This window comes from Pipistrellus kuhlii, unplaced genomic scaffold, assembly GCF_014108245.1.
Source record: "Pipistrellus kuhlii isolate mPipKuh1 unplaced genomic scaffold, mPipKuh1.p scaffold_m20_p_10, whole genome shotgun sequence".
Classification (NCBI taxonomy): domain Eukaryota; kingdom Metazoa; phylum Chordata; class Mammalia; order Chiroptera; family Vespertilionidae; genus Pipistrellus; species Pipistrellus kuhlii.
In genome coordinates, this window is record NW_023425405.1 from 25,011,042 (window position 1) to 25,034,436 (window position 23,395).

The 23,395-nt window shown below is 43.7% G+C and overlaps 1 protein-coding gene and 1 pseudogene across 4 annotated transcripts in view; one reads left to right on the plus strand and one right to left on the minus strand.

Annotated features, from left to right (window-relative positions):
- The window catches only part of LOC118714570, a 35,016-nt pseudogene extending 19,539 nt beyond the window's left edge, over positions 1-15,477 (minus strand).
- Positions 7,617-23,395, plus strand: part of CUL1 (cullin 1) — a 95,529-nt gene continuing 79,750 nt past the window's right edge. The window contains exon 1 of one of the 4 annotated variants that reach the window (XM_045577845.1): positions 7,617-7,638. The gene's annotated coding sequence lies outside the window, so the exon portion shown is untranslated. Of the gene's footprint in view, positions 7,639-7,710; positions 7,839-8,178; positions 8,321-23,395 lie in introns of those variants that run through there. The other 3 variants (XM_036429150.2, XR_006740883.1, XM_036429149.2) reach the window with 3 other exon arrangements.

Below are 23,395 nucleotides of genomic sequence, written 5' to 3' on the forward strand. Positions count from 1 at the left end.
TCTTTGTTTGGTAAAACTCCCCTCTGGAGCCATCCAGACGAGGGCTTTTGCTGGGAGGTTTTTGTTTGTTTGTTTGTTTGTTTGTTTATTACTGCTTCAATTTCACCAATTGAGGGAAGTTATTGACCTATTCAGGTTTTCTGATTCTTCCTGATTCAGTTTTGGAAAATGTATTTTCCTAGGAATTTGTTTTGTCCAGGTTGTCCAGATTGTTGGTGTATATTTGTTCATAGTATTTGCTTATGATTCTTGTATTTCTGTTGTGATAGTTGTTACTTCACCTCTTTCTTTCTGATTTTATTTATTTGGGTCCTCTCTCTTTGTTTCTTGATGAATCTGGCCAAAGGTTCATCAATCTTATTTATCTTTTCAAAGAACTAGCTCTTGGTTACATTGATCTTTTGTATTATTTTTTTAGTTTCTATGTTATTTATTTCCACTCCGATCTTTATTATTTCCTTCCTTCTACTTACTCTGGGCTTTGCTTATTGTTCTATTTCTAATTCTTTAAGTTGTAGAGTTAAAAAATTTATTAGAAATTTTTCTTGTGTTTTGAAGTAGGCTTGTAGTGCTATGAACTGCTTTTGCTGTGTCCCATAGATTAGGGATTGTTGTATGTTCATTTTCACTTATTTCCAGGAAATTTTTTATTTCTTCCTTGATCTCAATGGTAACCCATTCATTGTTTAATAACATCTATTTAGCCTCCATGTATTTGAGTATTTTTATTGTAGTTGAGTTCTTTCATGCTGTTGTGATCTGAGAAGATGCTTAAAAAGATTTCAATATCCTTGAACTTGTAGAGATTTAGTTTGTGTCATAACATGCGGCCTATCTTTGAGAATGACTCATGTGTACTTGAGAAGGATCTAACTTTGGGGTGGAATATACTATAAATGTCAATTCCATCTGATCTAATGTGTTACTTAGGATTACAGTTTCCTTGTTGATTTTTTTTTTTGTTTAGAGGATCTATACAGTGCTGTCAGTGGAGTGCTAAAGACCTCTGCACTGGTTGTATTGCTGTCTATCTCTCCCTTACAGTCCTCTAGAAGTATTTTTATATATTTTGGTGCTTGTATATTGGGTCCATATGTTTACCAGGGTTATATCCTCTTGTTGTATTGACCCATTTAGTGTTATGTAGTATCCTTCATTGTCTCTTGTTATGCTCTTCATTTGAAGTCTATTTTGTCAAATATGAGTATTACTACCCCAGATTTTTTTTTAATTTTCATTTTCTTGGAAATTTTTTTCCATCCCTTCACTTTAATCCTAAAAAAACATAGGCATAAAAATATCAGACATCTCATGTAGCAGGATTTTCACTAGTACATTGCCTAGGGCAAAAGAAAACAAAGGAAAAAAATAAACAAATGGGACAGCATTTAAAAAAAAAAAAAAAAAAAAAAAAAAAAAAAAAAAAAAGCTTCTGCACCACAAAAGAAAATGAAAAGGGAATCCACAGTATGGGAGAACATATTTACCAATGATACATCTGATAAGGGGTTAATTTCTAAAACATACAAAGTAAGGGATACAAGTCAACAAAAGGAAGACAAATAATCTAATTAAAAAATGGGCAGAGGCCAGGATGGATTAGCTCAGTAGTTGAGTGTTGACCTGTCCCTCAGCCCAGCCTGCACCCTCTCCAATCTGGGACCCCTCAAGGAATGTCCTACCAGGATTGGGCCTAAATGGGCAGTCGGACATCCCTCTCACAATCCAGGACTGCTGGCTCCCAACTGCTTACCTGCCTGCCTTCCTTATTGCCCCTGCTTCTGCCTGCCAGCCTGATCACCCCCTAAACACTCCCCTGTCAGCCTGATTGATGTCTAACTGCTCAACTCTCAGTCTGTTTGCCCCCAACTTCCCTCCTCTGCCCGCCTGGTCACCCCTAACTGCCCTCCCATGCAGGGTTGATCGCCTCCAACTGCCCTTTCTCGCAGGCTTGGTCCCTCTCAACTGCCCTCCCTTGCAGGCCTGGTGCCTCCCAACTGCTCTCCCCTGCTGGCCATCTTGTGGTGGCCATCTTGTGTCCACATGGGGGCAGCAATCTTTGACACATGGGGGCAGCTAATCTGCCTATTATTCTTTTATTAGACAGGATAAAGGCCTGATGCACAGGTGGGGGCCAGCTGGTTTGCCCTGAAGGATGTCCCAGATCAGGGTTAGGGTTCCCTTGGGGTGTGGAATGGTCTGAGCGAGGGACCTGTGGTGGTTTGTAGACCAACCATGCCCCCTTGGCAACCCAACCAGAGGCCCTGGTATCTGGAATTTATTTACTTTCTATAATTGAAACTTCATAGCCTTGAGTGGAGGCCTAGGCCAGCAAGGGAAGGCGGAAAGCTTGGCTTCTTCCATTGCTTGGGAAACGCAAGCCTCCCTCCTGCTCTCTGTGCCTGTAGCCATCTTGATTGGGTTTATTTGCATACTTGCTCTGATTGGCTGGTGGGCATGACTATTGGGTGTGGTTTATCGGTGTAGTGGAGTGATGGTTAATTTGCATATTACTCTTTTATTAGGTAGGATGTGTAGTTATATTTTTCTAAGAGGAACCAGTTTTTCAAAAACATGGGTAATATATATTTCATGATTTGGATTAAACAAATTTAATTAAAAATCTTTTTACTCTTCTTTAATATACATTATTTCAAAAACAAATAAGACATTGTAATCCTATATAATAAAAACCTAATATGCTAAGTGTATGGTCGTCCACTTGGCAGTTCAGCCAATCAAAACATGATATACTAATGATATGCTAAGGATGCCTAACTGTTCACTATGACGTGCACTGACCATCAGGGGGAAGATACTTCACCTGGTATGTTAGCTTGCAGCTGAGGTCTGGTTGATCGGGACTGAGTGAGATGGGCCAGACACACCTTGGAGCCCTCCCTCGTTCCCTCCCCAGCTGGCCAACCTCCCATGTCCCTCCCTGGCCCCAATCCACCAGTGGGGTCCCTCAGCTTGACCTGAGCCCTCTTGCAATCTGGGACCTCTGGGGGAATGTTGGAGAGCTGGTTTCAGCCTTTCTGTGGAACAACTAGTTGCTATGATGCTCACTGACCACCAGGGGGCAGATGCTTAACGCATGAGCAGCCTCCTGGTGGTCAGTGCACTCCCTAGGGGAGCACTGCTTAGCTAGAAGCCAGGCTCATGCCTTGACAAAAGCCTCTCCCACTTCCACAGCAGTTGGACATCCTCCGAAGGCTCCTGGACTGAGAGAGGGTGCAGGCCAGGCTGAGGGACCCCCCTCCCTGAGTGCACAAATTTCACACACTGGGCCTCTAGTATGTTATAATGTTAATACCAGAACTTTTAAGGTTAACATTTGGAACTTTAACAGAGGAAGGAGTAGTTCATTAAATCAGTGGTTGCCAAACTCAGACTGGCCTGGGTAATTATATAATCATTACCAACGTCATCATTTTCATAGGTAATGTCTATTAAGTATTTAAATTACATAATCGTATGAGATACTATTATCACCCCTATTTTATAGATGAAGAAACTGAGGCACAGATAGGTTAAGTAACTCAGTTACCCAGAAAATAAGTAGTGAAACCAGAATATAAACTCTGGCAGTTGCAAATTCCTTCCCTAACCTTCCCCACCCAATTTTGACTCAGTTGATCTGGAATGGGCCCTAGAATTAGTAGTCAAGTCCCAGGTGATTTTAAGTAAAGACAGGTTTGGGAACTATCCCATGAAGTTAATTTATGTTGCATTAGATGACTAGTTCCTAACTCATGTCTTAGAAATAATAGCTCATTATGGCTAGTCAAGTGTCATAGTAACCCTTTCATTTGATTAGTAAACAGATATGTTTGAACACTCTTCAGCATTCTTCAGGCAAAATGCTGAGGGGCCAGTGAACTTTGGGAAATAGTGTCTAACCCGCGGCCCAGATCACCAGGTTTAAAGGCACATGTGAGAAGTTAGCAGTCAGGGAGAGATCACAAAAGCCTGGGCTGAACGTGCAAAGTAGGGTTCCTGAGGAGCAGGGGGAGTATCATGAGCTGGCTCTTAGAAAAATGAGTTTTATTTGCAGATGCAAGAAAGGAGGAGGGAACTAAAACCAATGGCAGCAAACATTCATAAATGGTGATCCATTTATGGGCCAATCATAGCCCCAACAGGGAAGTATTCAATATTTGTGGGCCCATCGTAGGCCCAACAGGGCTGGATGAAGCTGAGAGTTGTTTTGGTGAAGTGCCTGGAAATAAATTTGGAAAAGTAAGTTAGCTCAAGATTATGGTAAACCTTAGCTGTCAGGTTAGAGTTTGGGCTGAACCCTGAGTGTAAACAATGGGGAGCCACTGGAAAGTTTGAAAGGACAAGGATACTAAGGTCTCAGTTTGGAAAGAACTATCTATGTTCAGTCATTGCACAGACTGGAAGGATAGAGATCAGGATCAGGAAAACCATTAAGAAGGTTAAAGAAACAATATATGATAGGTGCGGGAAAACATAGTAAGATTGTAAATATATGCTGACCGGGAAGTCAGGTTGTGCCATTGACCAAGCTGAGTGGTCTGGAGCAAATTGTCTAACATCCCCAAGTCTCAGGTTTTCTCACTGAGAAGTGGATGTGAGGTGATAACGTCTGCCCTCACAGACTGACCAAAATAAACAAAGGTTTTCTCTAGGAAGGGGACTATCTTTATCAGGATTTTGAGTTTTCAGGCCCACATGACTTAGAAAATGTTAGTGTTCTAAACAGCAGTAAGGAAGGCCAGGTACCTCCACTTTATGGAGACAGGAAAGGAAATTATGGGAAACAGTGGGAAATTATGCTGGAACTATAAAGGAAATGCCCTTCCCTTTTGAGGTAGATTTTTTATATAGTTTGTTTATTTTTGGAGAGGGGGAAAGGGAAGGGAGAGAGAAAGAAACATTGATGTGAGAACATGCCTCTTGCACTCCCCCTACTGGGGATGGGGATCAAGCCTGCAACCCAGGCTTGTGTCCTGACCAGGAATTGAACCAGCAACCTTTCGGTGTACAGGACGACACCCAACCAACCGAGCCACACCAACCAGGTTTAAAGTAGGTCTTTTTATCCCCATTTAACATTTGACTTAACTAGAGCAAAAGATTAGTTTGAGTCAGAATATAAACTACAATCTGTCTAACTCCAAAGCTAGGCTTGTTGAGCTTTACCATATTGTTTTGGACTTGTATGATATTTTATTCCATTGGTTTTGACCTGATACTCTAGTTGGAGACTATTTCGTACTTGGATTCTGTTATCTATCAAGTTAATTATCCCTCCAAACTTTTGGTCAACTGAAAAAGGGACATCAATTTTGCTGAGATGGCAGAGAGAGATGGAGGAATATCTTTTTGGAGTAGATGGCTTTGATCTGTTAAGTAGGAGGCAAGGTTACTTACTCAGAGTGAAAGCAACCTGGTTGTGAAGTGGATGTAAAAGGTAATGGAATAGTCAGGAGATGGTGGCACAGGTGGTCTAAATAGTTTCATTAAGGAAAGGGGGGGGGGGGGGGGGGAAAAAAAACAGGTGGGAGACACAACCAGTTGACCAAAAGGGAAAGTTGACCAACTTGTGTCTTGTGGGAAGTCATGGACCAGGATGCCATACTGAAGGATCAGATTGGAGAAGGCAGGGCTAAGTTGTCTGAGGAAAGAAGAAATGAGGACATGTAAAAAAGCCATTGCCCACAGGGACAAGCCTTACACTTTTGTTTTGTTATTCCTCACCTGAGGATTTTCTCCCATTAATTTTTTAAAACGAGTAGAAGAATGGGAGAGGGTGGAGGGACACAGAGAGAAAAACATTGATTTGAGAGACACAACCTCCTTCTCTCCTGGAAATCGGTTCGAATCCTAACCTCTTGATTCATAGGTTGCCTCCCATACACACCCAACCAGGGTCGGGAGTCGAACCTGCATCCTGGCCTAGCCGATGTAGTTCAGTGGCAAGGACTTGTGTGGAGACGGTTGAACGTCAACCTATGAATCAAGAGGTTAGGATTCGATTCCTGGTCAAGGCACATGCCTGGAATGTAGGCTTGATCCCTACATGTGGGGCATGTATGTGGCAGCTGATCGATGATTCTTTCTCATCATTAATGTTTTGATCTCCCTTTCCTTTCCTCTCTGAAATCAATTTAAAAAATATATTTTTTTAAATCCCTGCAATCCAGATACATGCCCTTGACCAGAAATCAAGCCTGAGACCTGCTCTAGCCAGTTTGGATCAGTGGATAGAGCATTGGCCTGCGGACTGAAAGATCGTGGGTCAATTCTGGTCATGGGCACATGCCCAGGTTTCGGGCTTGATCCTCAATAGGAAGAGTGAGGGAGGCAGCTAGTCAATGATTCTCTCTCATCATTGACGTTTCTCTCTCTTTCTCTCTCCCTCGCTCTCTGAAATCAATAAAAAAAATTTTTTTTTAAATAATAAGGGTCAGAAAGGGGCCAAGTGCCAAAGAATGTGGGTGGCTTCTAGAAGCTGGGAAAGGCAAGGAAATGTAGTTCACTCTAGAGCAATTCAGACTTGCTGATACCATGATTTAAAAACTAAAACAAAACAATAAACCCTAAGACCCTTTGGTCCAAGGGCCGACATGCTAAACACTGAGCAGACTGGCCTCAGGGCGCCTTTCATTTTTACCTTTAATCTTACCATGTGTCCGCAGTAAAGTTGTAAAATACATCTTTTTTTTTTTTTTTTTAACTAGGTTATTTAGATGTAGAGGGTATAAACCAAGAATGTTAAATACACAGACTGAGATCACATACTTTGGTGACAAGTATACACAAATATATGAGGACCACATATACTGTGGGAAAAGCCTTCTAAGAGAAACCCATGTGGCTCAGGAAACAGGATGGGCTCTGGGGGCCAGCCCTCTCTGCTCAGGGCCTAGGGCCTAGGATTTGTAACCCAAGGTGGTAGTAGAATCTCTGTCCTGTTTTAGTTTGAAGCAAAACAGGAAGTTATACTCATCACGTCTTTTGCCCGGATGGGGGGATCATTTGCAATCCTTCCTTGCTTGTTCATGAAATTAGCTGGCTCCCTGGCATGCTGTGAATGAACCACGGCCTTAAAAGCAGGAGCTCCTCCAAACCCATGCTTCCACCAGACTGTCACCCGTAGCAAGCCAAGTTGGCTCTTTGTGCTGCCAAAATGTGTCGTTTCCAGCACACCAATTCAACAGTCAATTCCAGATGAATGCAATTAACTACTTCAACCTACACCTACCTGAAAACAATCGTTTTGGTCCCCGCCTCACACCATCCACAGGTTTAAGTCCTTACATTCTATTCTTGATTTCGCTTTACAAAGATAAAGTGATTCAGTGTTAACGTTTGCAAAAAAAAAAAAAAAGTTGGTTGAAGTTGGAAGCGGGAAGCCTAAGTATAGTTTTATTTTTCGAACCGATTTCCAGGAGAGAAGGAGGTTGAGGCAGGCTCGGGCCGCCCCCAGGTGCGGAGGGCCCAGGCCTGCAGGTGAGCGGGCTGCGGGCGGGGAGGCCTGCGGCGGCTGTCGGAGCTCCTGCCCGCCCTGCCCGGCAGCCGCCCGGCGCACCGCTGGGTGAAGGTCCGGCTCCCGACGGCGGCGCGGCCACTGGGTGAGGCCGTGCTCCCGGTCGGCTCGGGCTGTAGGTAAGGGGATCTCTGAACCGCTCCGGGTCCATTCCCGCCGGGGTGGGTGCTCCCAACCGAAAAAAGTGCCCCCTCCTTGTCGTCGGGTCCGCAGTGGCGGGAAGCCGGGGCTCGGCGGCGGCCGGAGGCGGGGGCGGCGGTAAAACCCGGAGATCCGGGGCGCCGCCCGGGACGGCGCGGGGCTGGGGCCCGGGCTTCAGGTAGGAACCAGGCGGACGGCAGCGGCGGGGGACCCGGGGCGGGGGCCGCGGCGGCGGCGGCGGGCGGTTTCCGGACCCCCACCCCAACCCCGCGCTCGGGCCGGTGGGGCGATGGCGGCGGTTTCCCCCACACACACACCCCTCCCGCCCCGGACGCCGCCGGCGGTGCGTCCCGACCCTCCCCCACGCGCCTCTCCCGACGGCGGCGGCGGCGGCGGCGGCGGAGCCGGTGAGCGGGAGGCGGGGAGCGGCGGGGGGACGGCGAGGGCGGAGGGTGCGCGGTGCAGGCGGCGGCGGGAGGAGGGCCGGCCGGGGAGGAGGAGGCGGAGGCGGGGGCCGTGTCGCACGCAGCTCCAGGCGGGGCGGCCCCGGCGGCTGAGGGACGCAGCCAGACCTTGGCGGGACGGGGATTTCACCGGGGCCCAGGCCCGGGGACCAGGCGGAGACGTCGCCGGAGCCATTCCGGCGTCAGGGAAATGCGGGTGAGTGCGGCGGCGGCGGCGCCCGGGCGGAGGGGAGGCGGCGCAGGCCAGGCCCGGAGCCGCGGTGTCGCAGTGACGGGGCCCGCGGGCGGCCCAGCCCAGGCGCCGGGGGAGGCCTGAGCTCCGAGCCGCGGCCGGGCGGCATGGCGGCGGGGGCCGGGGGCTCGTGGGCGGGGGCTCCGGGGCGCGAGCGGGGGTGGGGGGAGCCCTGAGGCCCCGCGGGCACGGGCTCGGGGCGGCCGGGCCTGCACCGCGCACCGGGGAAAAGCCCGATTCATCGCGCCGAGGCGGAGGCGGAGGCCTGCTGGCGGCGACGGGGCTGAGGCCGTTCGGCCGTGCGCGCCTCGCCTCCTCCTCCCGCCCCTCGTGCGGCGACCCCCGCGGGGAGCCCGGCCTCGTGCCCTTCCCCCTCCGCGCCCCTGGGGACCGCTCCTCCCCGGCTCGTGCTCTCCAGCGAGTGCGGGGCGCCGGCCGCCCTGCTTTCCGGTCGCCCGCCGGCATTGTGGCGACGGGGCAGGTCGCTATTATTGGGTAACAGTCGCTCTTTGGCTCGGTTCCTTCGGGGGGGAGCAGGCCGGGGAAGCGGTTAGGGATGCGAGTGCGGCGGCGGCGGCGGCGGGACCGGCCAGAGCGCCCCCCCTCCCCCCACCCCCCGGCGCCCGCCAGTCGGGCCGGGCCTGCGCCGCGGCCTCGGCGCGCCCCCGACCCTGCGCGCCGCGGGAGCGCGCGCTGACCCCGCAGGTACCCGCGCGCGGCCCCGGGGCCTCGGCCACCTGGGGACGCTGCGTGCGGCGGACGTGGGGGTGATGGTTCGGAGGGGGCAGAGCTCCGGGAGCGAGCCTTCCCTGAGACCACTCTACCACTCCCCAGAGTCAGGGCTTCTCCTCGGCGGCGAGCCCTCTGCCAAAAATAAGGTTCTCTCCTCCCATTGGAGGGCCGCCGCCGTGCTTTTAGTTCGTAGTCGGGGTTGTTAGTGTGCAAATGCGGAATCGCATCCACGTACCCGGGCACTTGTTTGCTCTGTGCAAATGGCCCTTCCTGTGTTGGCATTTAAAACCGCCCGAGTTGGGAGTGGAGTCGGTGGTCACCCAGTTTTGTTTTGTTTGTTTGTTTTTGAAAGACACTTATCAGGGCGACAGAAGGGGGAACGAAAGTCAACTTTTACTTGAAGCTTCTAGAATCTGAATATATCTTTAACACTCCGCAGATGCGTGCCGTTTTAAGTTTGAAACTACTTTGTAACCCAACCTGTCTAAGCTGATTTTTCTGAAATCCTGGAGAGTTTGTGGGTTGCGTGTAAGGTTAGGGGTGAGATGATTTTCTTTAGAAAAGCAGTTGGATAGGAGGATTTTGTGTTTAAGAAGTTATGGGTTATTAGGAAAATGCTATACTTGAAAAATATATTGCTGTTTGTGGCTTTTCTCGTGGTGATTGGACAGACATAGTTGCTTCGCATTTCAAATTTCCAGGCCTGCAAACAGAAGGCTGGCTCGCTTTAACTCTATTATGCCCATTTTTGGAGGTTTCAGGAGAGTGCTCAATTACCTTAGAGGGGTGGCCGAATTATTCTCTTAGAATGTTAAACTATTTCTTTTCATTGTTGTCATCTTTTAAAGACTATTTTGCCAAAGGTGGAGGGACTTTCTATATCCTAGTGTTGTGTATGTGTGTTTTTTTCACCATTTTATGAAATCAACCCGTCACAAGCTCAGGTCCTGCAAGGCATGGCCCCCATTCCAAATATGTCATTAAGAGAGCCAAAGGGCAAATGAATGCCTGAGCTGGTTCTGCAGTTTGCTTAGCTGTTACAGCTCCTTAAGCTCCATTGCCTCTTACTGATTGTTATCTTCCAGAGATAATTAACTTCATCCTGATCTTCAGTGCATCCTCCTTTCCCCTGCTTTTCAGACTATGAATTCTTTGAAAGGAAGGAGTAGTCTTTATTTCCTATCCCCACCTCGGTCATTGGTACCTGAGTTGTCTTTTTGAATGAATAAATTTCCCGGAATAATCTGACATAGTGTTTGGCCACTTCTAATTTTGGCTGCAGAAAACAGGCTAGATAAGAATGCAAGCTTTATTGTGATTATTATTATTATAGCACCCCATGTCTAATGCAGGGTCCCAAGAGACAAATGCCCAGGTTTTCTGTAGCTATGGCAATCCAGGAAAATGCCAAGGAAACAAGCTGTGAAACTTTAATCTTTCCCCCCGCCCCCCTCCCTTAAAACTAACTTTAGGGTGTGGATTTTATTTATTTTTTTCACAACAAAGTTTGGGTCTTTCCAGCAGTTAAGTATTGCAGCCTTGCCTTTAAAATGAAGGCGGTGGTGGCAGAAGCCCTTTGCTGTTGGAGAGGTGATACAAACCCAGTGGTACCATAGTCCTATGTGACGTCTCTTCCAGGGTCGACCATTCTTGGGTCCTTGAGGGCCTTGTATCAGAAATTCACTCCTGGTAAGAGAGCAGGCATAGTGTGCCTTTCTTTCAGCATGGAAAGCTGAAATGGATGTGTTTGAAATTGAGGAGTTGTTGTTTGCTATTCTTCAAATGTGAATTAGGGTCCAAAACTCTTAGGAATGTGTGTGTGTTTTGACTCTTCGCTGTTTCAGCCCTCCATAGGTCCCAAATCCTCAGCAACTGAGTTGGTCTGGAATAAAATGTCTTTGGGGGGCCAATTTTGAACTTGTCTCTTAGATGTCTAGAGAAAAGAGTGTATCATTTTTAAGGACTCATTTGAAATTTATGCTTTTCTTGATATCTGCTATTTTCTCAGCAAGACGTATTTTTTGTTCACTTTTCAAAACAAATGAACATTAAATGAAGAATAAATCAAATTTAAATAAAACCTTTAAGTTACTAAGGACTTTAAGCTCCCTGTTTAATGTATACATTTAATGCACACTATAAACAAGATAATTATAATACTTAATGTGTTTTTTAAGGTTTTCATTCACACATTTTCTGGCTCCTAAAAAAGCTGTGTGTTATTTTTGTTTATGCATAGAACATTTTGCTTTGAGAAGATGTGGGATCTAGTTTGAGCTTAATTTTGCTGGGTGTTCATTTCAGCATTTGTAAAATGAGATAATTTTTTTAATTGACACTGTTTAAACTTTCTTTATAGGCCCTGAAAGCATTGGCTATCTCATAGCTTTAACATTAACAGCATTTGGAAAACTGTCCTATAAAGCATAATCTTATTCATGTTTGAAAAGCAGAGTTGTGAAGCCCAAGTTTGACAGTCATTTAAATTTTTCCCCTGGGGAAAAGAAACTTGGATGGAGGAAGCAGTCCCCTTCTATGCTTCCCCAGTTCCCAGAAGCTCCTATGCTGTCCTCCTGTTTTTACTCATGCTCTCCCCTCTGTCTGAAGTGCCATGTCACCAGAGATTCCTGCTCAGCCCCTACCCCTCATCCCATCCCATCCCATCCCAGGAGACTTCCCTGGGATCCCCTGAGTCCCTGCCTGGGTCACTGTCCCTGTACTTAACCCTCTAACTGGACTTGGGGATTTCTCCCACTAGACTCATCTTTAGATCAGGAACCATATGGTGTGCATTTGTCCCTGGTGCCTTAACCCACTGCCCACATCATGTGCATTCATGTAACTCCTACTTTCTTCATGAACATCCTCCCACTTTAAACCTTTACTAAGCCTATTAAGTGTAGATACTATTGTTTGGTCCACCTTATAGCATATCAGTTAAGAAAAAGGCTTTGAGTGGTTAGGGTCAGGCCTGAGTTACGTTAAAGCACAGGGACTCCAGAGCCTAGCTTTTAACCAGACTCCCTAAGAATGGTATTTATATGAAGGTGGAAGAAAAGATCAAAATGAAAATGCTCTAAGGATTGACATCTAATCATTGATAATTATAACAGCTCATTATGCAGAACTTGGTAATCTACCAAGAATGAGCTTATTCTTGGTCTTTTAGTAACTGGTGGACATTGAAGGAGGAGAGTAACTGGGATAGAAATGAACAATTCTGGAACTTTGGGACTGTTACTAAGTTGGGTGTGAAGTTTGCAAAACCATTTACGATTGTTCAGATCTAACAAGCTGCAGTTTTTGAAAAGGCCTGTCTCAGAACATGCTTTGGAAAACAGATTGTATGAAATGTATGCAGCCATTTAAAATATGTGTGTGTGCATGCATTGGTGAACATATTTAAAGTTATAAGAATGGTTCTAATTTCAAGGTGGTGCACTTTGTGCTTTTAAAATACATATTTAAGAACAGTTTTAAAGCACAAAGATAATACAGATGATCCCAGAATGGAGAAAGCCTCTCAAAGCACCACAACAAAAGTAGGAACTGTTAAAGAAATTATTCATTTGCTTACTTTAAAATAACTAAACTTCTATAGATTAAAATGCCATAAATAGAATTCAAAGGCAAAAGGCAAACCCAGGAAAATTTTGTAACTTACGAGCAAATTTACTTTCCTTGCTATAGATGGATTATTAAAAGGAGCAGGAAACATGAAAAAAAAATTTCAGCTTCACTAGCTGTCCTAGAAATCAGTGAGATACTATCTTTTAAAAATGTGGCAAAAATTAGAAAATCCAGCTTCTAGTGAGGGTGCAGAGAAATGAGCCTACTTATACATTGCTAGAAAGTATAATTCAGTGTGATTTTTCTGAGAAATATGTAACAAAAGCTTATAAAATATGCATGCACTTTGGAATAGCTAATCTAGGGATTTAGTCTAAGAAAATATAAAAAATGACAAGTAGATTAATATTCTGTCATAGGTACACTGTTTAACTAATGTCCTCTTACTGAACATTCTTTTTCACTTTTTTGCCAGTAAGGATGATTGTTTCAGCATTGTTTAGGTAAGTCTTTGCATTTCTCTAATACTGTATTTAATGAATACTAGTATTCAGCAAATATAAAATGACAAAACATGCTATACGACAACACATATAACGTATAAAAATTCTTTGGGTGTGAATAAATACATTTAAAAAGATAAACCAAAATATTAATAGAGATTATCTCTGGGCAGTGGAATTTTGGGTCATTTTTAGTTCTTTTTTTCCTTCAGATTTGTACAGTGTATTTATAATGCAGTTAATTTATTTAAAAAAACAAAAGGCAGTAGAAGCTTGGGCCTACTTGAGAGCAAGTTGTTTTTGCTTAGTTTAATGTTGAGATCATTTAGTGTTCGCTTTACTAGCAGACCCCTTTCCAGGTCTATTCTCCACCCCCACCCCCCTTTCCCGGCCTAGAGGTGATATTTGACTTCCTGTGGACTGTATTTCCTGGGTCTGTTTCTCTTTTGCTGGTCTAATCTTCCCATTTCCCCCCCATATCTTAATCCCTCAAGTTTCACGCCCTCCATAAAGCTGTCTTAATCTTATGAAAGGCACCTATGTTTATTTTATTAAATTGTAATACTGGATTATGTGCTAATGCATCATCTTTAGTTTCCTTTCCTTAGTGGTATTGTGAATTTCCTATCCCTTTTTGCTACTTCACACCTTTTAGTGATAGTAGATGTACTTTAAAATTGAATGTTTAAACCTGTTGTCATTATGCTTAAGAAATACATTTACTTTAAAAATTAAATACTTTTTGTGCAGTTTGTGCTATAGCTTGGAAAATTGAAAGGTTACTTACCCTTGATTTAAGCAATGCCTTCTAAATGATACAAATTAAGGATACTATTGGAATTACGAGAAAATGGGTGCACAGAAATGTGTCACCAAATGCCGGGGCGGGGGTGGGGGCGGGGGGTTAAGTATATGCTAACTAAAATGGTTAGGTGTGCCTGGGAGCAAAGCCAGGCACCTCTGCTCCCCTCCCTGTAGGATGGAGGCCTGCTGTGGTGGGGGTGACAAATCACCCACAGCCCACACATGTGTTGGTTCCAAGTGGAACTCAGGAGTAGAGCTCCAGGTCCGGCTCTTTCCCTCCTTGAGCCCTAAGCTCATTTTGGGGAACTAGGAAATGCTTGGTTTGGGGAAGAGTGGAAAAGAAAAAGTTTGAGTGGTTTCCTCTGACTTCAAGCTTAGTACATATTTAAGATCTGTACACGATTTACTTACATGTGATACCACCATGTATTCAGTATGTACCACATGCTAGGCTAGGGGTGTCGAACTCAATCAGAGAAGGGGCCAAAATCTAAAATCCAGCCTAAATCGCGGGCCGAATGGTTTACTGAACAGTCATAAACTGTCATTGTGATGGAAACGCAGCGGAGTGCAGTGATGACAGCACAGTGTGGGCCACATTGCAAGGCCTGGCGGGACGGATTTGGCCCGCGGGCCTTGTGTTTGACACATGTGTTCTAGGCTGACGCAAGACAGTAACACTGGCTCAGAGATGTTTTCATGGTTAGTCATTAGATGGAGACTCCCCAAATCAGAGGGGCTTCTGTTTGATAAAAGGGAAGGCTTGGGGGATGCAGAAGACATTAAGCCTGTTGAGCAGTTTTGCCAGGAGTTAGCTGGGACCTTTGTAAATGTGTGTGATAACTGCCTGGTGGGGTTGGGTTGGGTTTGGTTTGGTTTGGTTTAGTGGGGTCATAACTGCCTGTGAAGCATTGGACATTAAAAATTGTTTGTTTTGGCTACTGTTATTTTTATAATGTGGGGGAGAAAGAAATTCTATCTTTGCCCTAATTAAACCAACATGAGACAGATTAATAAGAGAAAATAACCGAATTTAATTACATACCTATATATGAGAACCGCACATGCATGAGAGAGTTGGAGACCCCCAGTGCATGAGAGGTTCAGAGGCAGAAAGTTAATATGAATTGTGTATGGCATTCTCAGCAAAGGATGAGGAGCTTCAGAGGAGAGGAGGGTCATTCACAGGATGATAAGAAGAGCAGATGTTCAGCAATTACATGGAGGTTTGCCCTGCCGTATTGATAGGTCATAAAAAGTTACTTCTGGTGATAACTCTTAATATGGTTAAGGCCCCAAACTTAAATTGTTTAAGGGAGAGAGAAAAGTTTCTCATGAGCTGGCAGAGTTCCCATTGCCTCCAGCCCAAAGTAGTCCACATGCCAAAGTGGCACATCCTGGGAGGCCTCTGAATCCCTTCACTGCTAAAGGAGCTCAGCTGTAGCACCAATGCCACTGCATATTCAGTATTTTTTCTTACCTGTGTAGAGTGTTATTTGCACTGTGCTCCATGACGTGTAAGGCATAGGAGTGGGGCGGGAGAGCTGTGAATAAGTAAGTTTAGGAGATGCTAGGTTGAGGAGTCTTTACTATGTCAATATGCATATATATCTCCCTATATTTTTACAGTATGTGTGTATAGGGCGTGTACATGTATCCCCAGTTTAATAAATAGCTTTTGAGGGAAGAAAACCCTACTCCTGTATTATAGAATGGACTTTGTTTTGTTGAGCTCTGATTTTGGAATCATAGAATGTGAACAATTATGTGACTTGCAATAGATATGTATATGTTAAATGACTGTATTCATTTTTCCCTGTGTTTAGTGGCATTTTGATTAGCATCTTGAAACACTAGTGTTCTTTGGGAGTATAGGATCCTAATGAGTACAGTTTCAGGTCTAGTTGTCTAGAAAATAACTGCTTCACTTTATTCCTTGTTTAAATCTGAATCATAAATGCTCTTACAGGAAGGATCTAAAACAAATTTAAAGCACATGGTTCACCATTAACCCAGGGCTCATGAGGCTAGAGTTATTCTCACTTTCTTGGTGGTGTCATATGTAAGTGTACTGCATTTGAAAAGCCTTTGTCTGTTAAAATTCAGACTTTCCTTAAGGAAAGTCTGAATATACATATATATATGTATTTCAGAGAGGAAAGGAGAGAGTTAGAGAGATAGAAACATCAGTGATGAGAGAGAATCATTGATCGGCTGCCTCCTGCACACACTCCATCAGGGATCAAGCCTGCAACCTAGGCATGTGCTCTTAGCCGGAATCAGTCTGCAGGCCAATGCTCTGACCCAAACTGACGAGGGCTCCTTCTCTGCTTAAAGGTTCTCTTAGTTTCTGTCCCATATCTTCTTCCTTCTACATTCTAGCTCAGTGGTTTCCAGAATGTGGACACTTTACATGACATGTGAGGGCACATTCATTTGGGAAACGGAGCCAGGTCTTTCTAAAGCAATTTGGCTGCTTAAGGAAGCGTTATAGCCTGCAGCATTTTCCAGATTTCTGGGACAACTTACCCTTGTTTTTCTTGAATGACCATAGAAGCATTAGCTTCTATGGAGAACACTTTGCTCTTCAATTCTGTCTTTTCTTCTGCTGATGAACATTGAGGAGATATCTCTTTGACTTGATTGCTGCTCTAGCTTATTTTGTTGTGGGGTTTTTCCATTTTATTTTGGCTCCTTGACTTCCAGCTGAGCCCCCAGCTTCATGTGGTCCTCACACCCTCATTTCACCTGTTTTCAGGATTTATTGTGGCGTCTGTGACTATGAAGTCTGTCCCCAGTGGGTGTTTGAGTCACCATAATTTGGTAGAGTGAGCTCTGCTCCCAGTCCTTGTTGGTGCTTTACCATATAACCTACCTCATCCCCTTAGGCTCAGAAAGTACTGCGAGGCCAGCCGTGTGCACAGCCCTGGCCTGCTGCATGGCTCACTTACATGTGTGTTGGTCCTGGCTATTTGGCCTGTCCTGGATCTTCAATCTGGGAATATTAGAAGGAAATTTCAGTAAAACAAACAAATTTGGGGGAATTTTGTTTACTTCAAGATTTTACTTACCTATAACAAATGATAAATGTAGAATTTTTAAAATATATTTTTATTGATATTAGAGTGGGAGAGGGGGAGAGAGAGAAACATCAATGATGAGAGAGTTAACATTGAGTTACACTGCTTGGGCTTGTGGAAATTTTTGTTTGATAGGCTGATTAAATGTCTATGATTAAAGAAGTTGCAGATTATAACTAACAAACCACATGTTACACTAATGTTTCTTTAGAAAATGTGGATGTGGCATTAAGATGAACATCCACATTGCTTTATATGGTAGCGGATGGGTGAAAATATTTGTTTGTAACTAGGACAGTAGGCTCCATTAGTTGTAGTGAAATGTGATTTTTTTTAATTGATTTCAGAGAGGAAGGGAGAGATAGAGATAGAGATACAGAAACATCAATAAGAGAGAATCATCAGTTAGCTGCCTCCTGCACGCTCTACACTGGGGATCTAGCCTGAAACCCTGGCATATGCCCTGACCAGGAATGCTCAGCCACTAAGCCATGAGGGCTGGGCTGAAACATGATTTTTAAAACACATTCTGATTATTCCTTTCAACAGCAGTGAATCAAGAACTTTAGTGTTTACATTAAAAGTAACTTTTTTTCAATATGCAGAGCATTAGTCTGTTTTGTCCACAGTCTGGTGTAGACTGAGTCAGAGTGCCTACTCAGTGTGTAATCTGAAAATAGTGAGTCCTATTGTATAATGTGCTGCTTTGAATAGTTCATTGCATTTATACTTTGCAGAAGTTAATTTAGTGCAAAGTTTTGATATGTAAGTTTTATCTTAGAAATCTGAATTGTGTTTAGAAGCCCACGTCCTCTGTAGTGTCCCTTTTTTTTTTTTTTAATATATTTTATTGATTTTGTACAGAGAGGAAAGGAGAGAGATAGAGTTAGAAACATCAATGAGAGAGAGTCATCGATCAGCTGCCTCTTGCACACCCCCTACCGGGGATATGCCCGCAACCAAGGCACATGCCCTTGACCGGAACCGAACCCGGGACCTTTCAGTCCCCAAGCCGACGCTCTATCCATTGAGCCAAACCGGTTTCGGCTGTAGTGTCCCTTTTTAATACAAAGTTATTGATAAAAACTATAGGGAAAATCTGGATTTTGTGATTCTGATATTCTCTTAAAAAATATTAATTACATGACCCACTTGTTTGACTCAGTGGTTGAATGTTGACCCATGTGCCAAGAGGTCACCGTTTCAATTCCCGGTCAGGACACATGCCCGGGTTATGGGCTCAGTCCCCAGCTGGGGGATGTGCAGGAGACTGCCTAATGATGTTTCTCATTCATGTTTCTTCGTCATCGATGTTTCTATCTCTCTATCCCTCTCCCTTCCTCCCTCCCTCTCTCTCTCTCTCTCTCTCTCTCTCTCTCACTCAATAAAAACATATTTTTAAAAAATATTAGCTACATTTTCAACTGGGAACATGGTTTGATAGTTTGTTTTTTCAAAATAAGTGATTTGAAGCATAAGCGTGAAAGCCTTGCCTGAGAAAATACACAGTTAATGCGTCTTGATTAGAAGCTGTTCAATGAAAAACCTCGAGAAAATGCTAGAAGTGGAATCTGTGGTAGAATTACTTTCTGAGCTGAAACTGATGCTGCAGGTTTTATCATGTTTTCCCCTTTGTATAGATATGGCCAGATTGTTTTGAGTCAGTGGGGAGGAGATTTTTTAAAGCCCCTTTTCCCCACCTGCTTCCAGAAAACCTCTTGACGGTTATCAAGTGGCATACTTTCATGAGTGCAGAAGGTTTACTTATGTGATTGAGAATCTAATGATTCTTATTGATCTGAGCCCAGGTTTAAATACACACTTGTTTATTCTGTACCTCCCATACCTTTTCTCCAATGTATATTGTCTGAAAATACTAAATTTGCAAGTACTTCATTTATTATAGTAGTTGCTGAGGATATTTGCAACAAGATGCTTTTTACCAAGTGCAGCACTGAACAGGAGCACAGAATGGGTGCAGATCTCTGGCAGGTGGTCCCACCAGGGCAGTAGTTAGCAGGCAGTAAGTAAGCTCGTTGTGACCCTAAGTAGTTAGGACCGTTATCCATCCTCCTAAAAGGGTGCCACTTGATTACCCTAGGTACCTTCAGTAGGGAGAGTAAATTGATAAACTGTATTCAAATCAAATCAAAACACAAAGACTCCAAATCAGAAAAGGAGCATGATGGGAGAAGCACAATATCCTTTTTAAACCAATTGGTAGTGAAATGGGAAGTGTCTTTGAAAGGTCAAGTAGATAGGGAAAATTGCTGATCAGAGTTTTTGAACTTAGGGTTAATTTATTTGCGATAGTGGAATGAAAAGGCTTGAAAACCTGGATTGGGTGAATAACTACCGTAACTTCTTGTCCCCTAGAGATGTGGTAGCTTTCCAAATTTTAGCAGGTACTAATTCAAGGCTCAGCACTCACCAACTATGTACAGACTTCACCATACACGTAGGAAAGTTGGGAATGAGTTGAACAGAATTTGGGGAACTATGAGTTGAAGCTCATTTCATTTAAGGGAGAGCTCCAGCATTTGTTTCTGAGCAGCCCTCCTGCCTTTGCCTCATCAGCAGAGACGGGATTTGCCGGCTGCATGTAACGTGTGATTGTGCCGCCCCAGCTGAAGGCCTAGATTTCCACCCTCAATGGCCATAGGATGTTTCCTGCATCACTAGAGGGGGAAAAGAAAACACTTGGTTTTTGTATTTAGGAATGTTTCTTTGAGCCTTTAAAATGACCCCAAACACACACAGACATAACTGAAATCAAAGGTGCACTGAAGAACACTTGCCTTATGTTCTGTGAGCTCTATTCTTTCTGTTTCACTGTTTAAAATGTTCCATTGCCATTTACTGAGTTACTGTCATGGCATGGCCCACATGGATTGCAGTTCTCAATTTGAAAAACATTCATAGTATAGATAATCAGGATCAAATCAATTACCACTTTTCCTTGTTTTAACATGAATGAAAATGCTTTGTTATAAAATATATGCAAGCTAGATCATTGAAAAATGTGTTCAGCCCTGGCTGGTTTGGCTCAGTGGATAGAGCATCAGCCTGCTGACTGAAGGGTCCCGGGTTCGATTCTGGCCAATGACACATGCCTGGGTTGCAGGCTCCAATCCCAGTAGGGGGCGTGCGGGAAGCAGCCAATCAATGATTCTCTCTCATAATTGATGTTTCTCCCTCTCCCTTCCTCACTAAAATCAATAAAATATATTTAAAAAAAAGAAAAAAGAAAAAATGTGTTCATAAAATTGTGCTGAAACTGAGACTTGAAATTTGGTCCTTAGCAGTTAAAAGTATTATAGTTTATGTAGATAAACCATCTGTAGCACCTGTTAAATATTAAGTGTCCATAGTCATCTGCAAGTTTTTGAGGTTTTCTATTTTATTTTTTTAATATATTTTTATTGATTTCAGAGAGGAAGGGAGAGGAGTAGAGAGATAGAAACATCAATGATGAGAGAATCATTGATTGGCTGCCTCCTGCACTCCCCCTACTGGGGACTGATTCCTCAACCCAGGCATGTGCCCTTGACCTGGAATCAACCCAGGACCCTTCAGTTCACAGGCCGACGCTCTATCCACTGAGCCAAACCAGCCAGGCCAAGTTTTTGAGTTTTTAAAGCAATATATATTAGTGATGCTTGATACCCTACTTGAAAGTCATATGGTAATTAAAACAAAGAATTTATATGCTGACTAAACTAAAAATCAGTTATGGCTTAGCTGGCATGGCTCAGTGCTTGAGTGTCATCCTATAAACCATGAGATCACAGTTGCATTCCCAATCGGAGTATATGCCCAGGTTGTGGCTCAGTCCCCTGTGTAGGGCCTGCAAGGAGGCAGCTGATTAATGATTCTCTCTCATCATTGATGTTTCTGTGGCTCTCCCCTCCCTTCCTCTTTGAAATAATATATACTAGTGTGTATGTGTGTGTGTATATATGTTACAAATTAAACAATATTTAAGGCTTTGAGTGCTTGTATGTGGATTTTAGGATTTTTTAAATGACCCCTTACTATTAATTGTTCAAGTATCAAATCTAAGATAATGAAAATAGTTTCCTAATTCTAAGATGTTAATAGAAGAAAATTCTATACTTAATGACATCTGAAATTTCTCCTAACTATAAATATACATGTATTTAGGGGAATGAGAACAGCATGTTTCTGTATTATATAATTAGGACAAAGATTGATCTCCAGTGGAAGGCAGCTGTATTTATTTAGTGTAAGTACTAATTTCAGAGCTCTTCTGGATTTTAGAAAGTGAGAGACACATGGAGAGAATTAAACTGTGAAGTTTTAAATGTATTTGCTCTTATCCTACCCCAGAATGGTGGGTCCTAGCATTGTTTCTAATTTAAAGCCATACATTTTACTGTTTTTGTGGCTTGTTTGAATTATATTTTTATTAAATTTAATACATAATGTAAATATCTTTTTAAAAATATATTTTATTGATTTTTTTACAGAGAGGAGAGAGAGAGTGTGTTAGAAGCATCGATGAGAGAGAATCATCAATCAGTTGCCTCTTGCATACCCCCTGGGTTGTGCCCACAACCAAGATACATGCCTTGACCGGAATCGAACCTGGGACCTTTCAGTCCGCAGGCCAAGGCTCTATCCACTGAGCCAAACTGGTTTTGGCTAATGTAACTATCTTATCCCCCTGTTGACTAGGACCTGCTTCCCTCTTGGAGCACTCAGGCCAACAGGCCTTAGGCCCAGGTCACGGCTGGGAGCAGATAGCGCTGTGAGGTGCAGGAGGTGCAGGTGCCTCCCAGCAGACAGGCCTACGACCTGGGTCACTGCTGGGAGTGGATTGCGCCTGAGGGCATGGCCGCCTCACAGGCCCACGGAGGTCTGGAAGCAGATCTCTTGGAGGAGGGGGTGGGGGGGAGAGAGGGCAGCTGCCTCGAAGGCTCATGGGAAGGCTCATGGCCCAGGCTGGGTCTGGAAGCGGATTGCTGGAGTGGGGCATGGTGGGGGCGTGGGAGCCTCCCAGGAGGATGGTCAGGGCCACAGCTGGGAGCAGATGGCACCAGGGATGCACGGCCTGGCTAAAGCTAATAACAGATCACGCAGCCACCTCCCAGGCCTACAGCCTGGGCTGCGCTCCCTGGGATCTGGGGGTCTCTGGTGGGCCTGAGAGGACTGGGCGCTGCTATCTTATGTCTATGGACGCCACCATTTTGTCGTGGAGTGATGGTTAATTTGCATATTACTCTATTAGATAGGATTATTAGATAGGATGATGTGCAAAATATAAAAATCAGAAAATAAGCCTCTACTTCCAATTATTTTTATTTATGGTATCATTATGATATCTTACAGAATATAGTTTCATTGCCCTGAAAATTCTCTGTGCTCTATATTTACTGTCCCTCCCCTAAACCCCTGGCAACCATTGATTTTTTTACTGTCTCCATAGTTTTGACCTTTCCAGAATGTCATACAGTTGGCATCATATAGTACATAGCCTTTTTAGATTGATTTCTTTGACTTAGTAATATGCCTTTAAGTTTCCTCTATGGAAGGTTCATTTATTTTTAACGCTGAGTGATATTCTGTGGTTCTGGGTGTACCACAGTTTATCCACTCACCTACTGAGGGACATCTTGGTTTCTTCTAAGTGTTAGCAGTTATGAATAGAGCTGCTGTAAACGCAATGTGCACATTTTTGTGTGGGCATAAATTTTCAGTTCATTTGGGTAAATTCCAAGGAGTGTAATTGCTGAATTGTGTGAATGATAATAAAATAACATTTCTTACAGAAAATGTTTAACGAAAATTAAAATTGAGTTTTTAAAAAAATGATTGCAGGGTCATATGGTAAGAGTATGTTTAGTTTTGTAAGAAGCTGCCAAACTGCCTTCTAAAGTGGCTGTACCATTTTGCATTCCCACCGGCAATGAATGAGAGAGAGTTACCGTACCAGGTGTACAGTTACTAATGCAGATTTTTTTCAGTAGATGGAGTTACATATATGTTGATATATATGCTATTTTGTTGTATTGACAGCAAGCTTCAAAACTTCATATGTCAAAATTTCTGAAGGTGTTAACATCAGAGATATTTTTATGCTTAAAAATGTCAAATTTCATACCAAAAAAGCATTTGCAGGAAATTTTAATTCCCATTATTTTATTTTGAAGAAAAGTGCTGCTGAATACTTTGGGAAGCTTATGGTGAACATGCTCCATCTCAAGATACTTGTGAATGCTGGTTTAAACGCTAAAAATAATTATTTCAATGTGAAAGACAACGTCCAGGTCAACCAAAAAAGTTTGATGACCAACAATTACAAGCATTATTGGATGAAGATTCGTGTC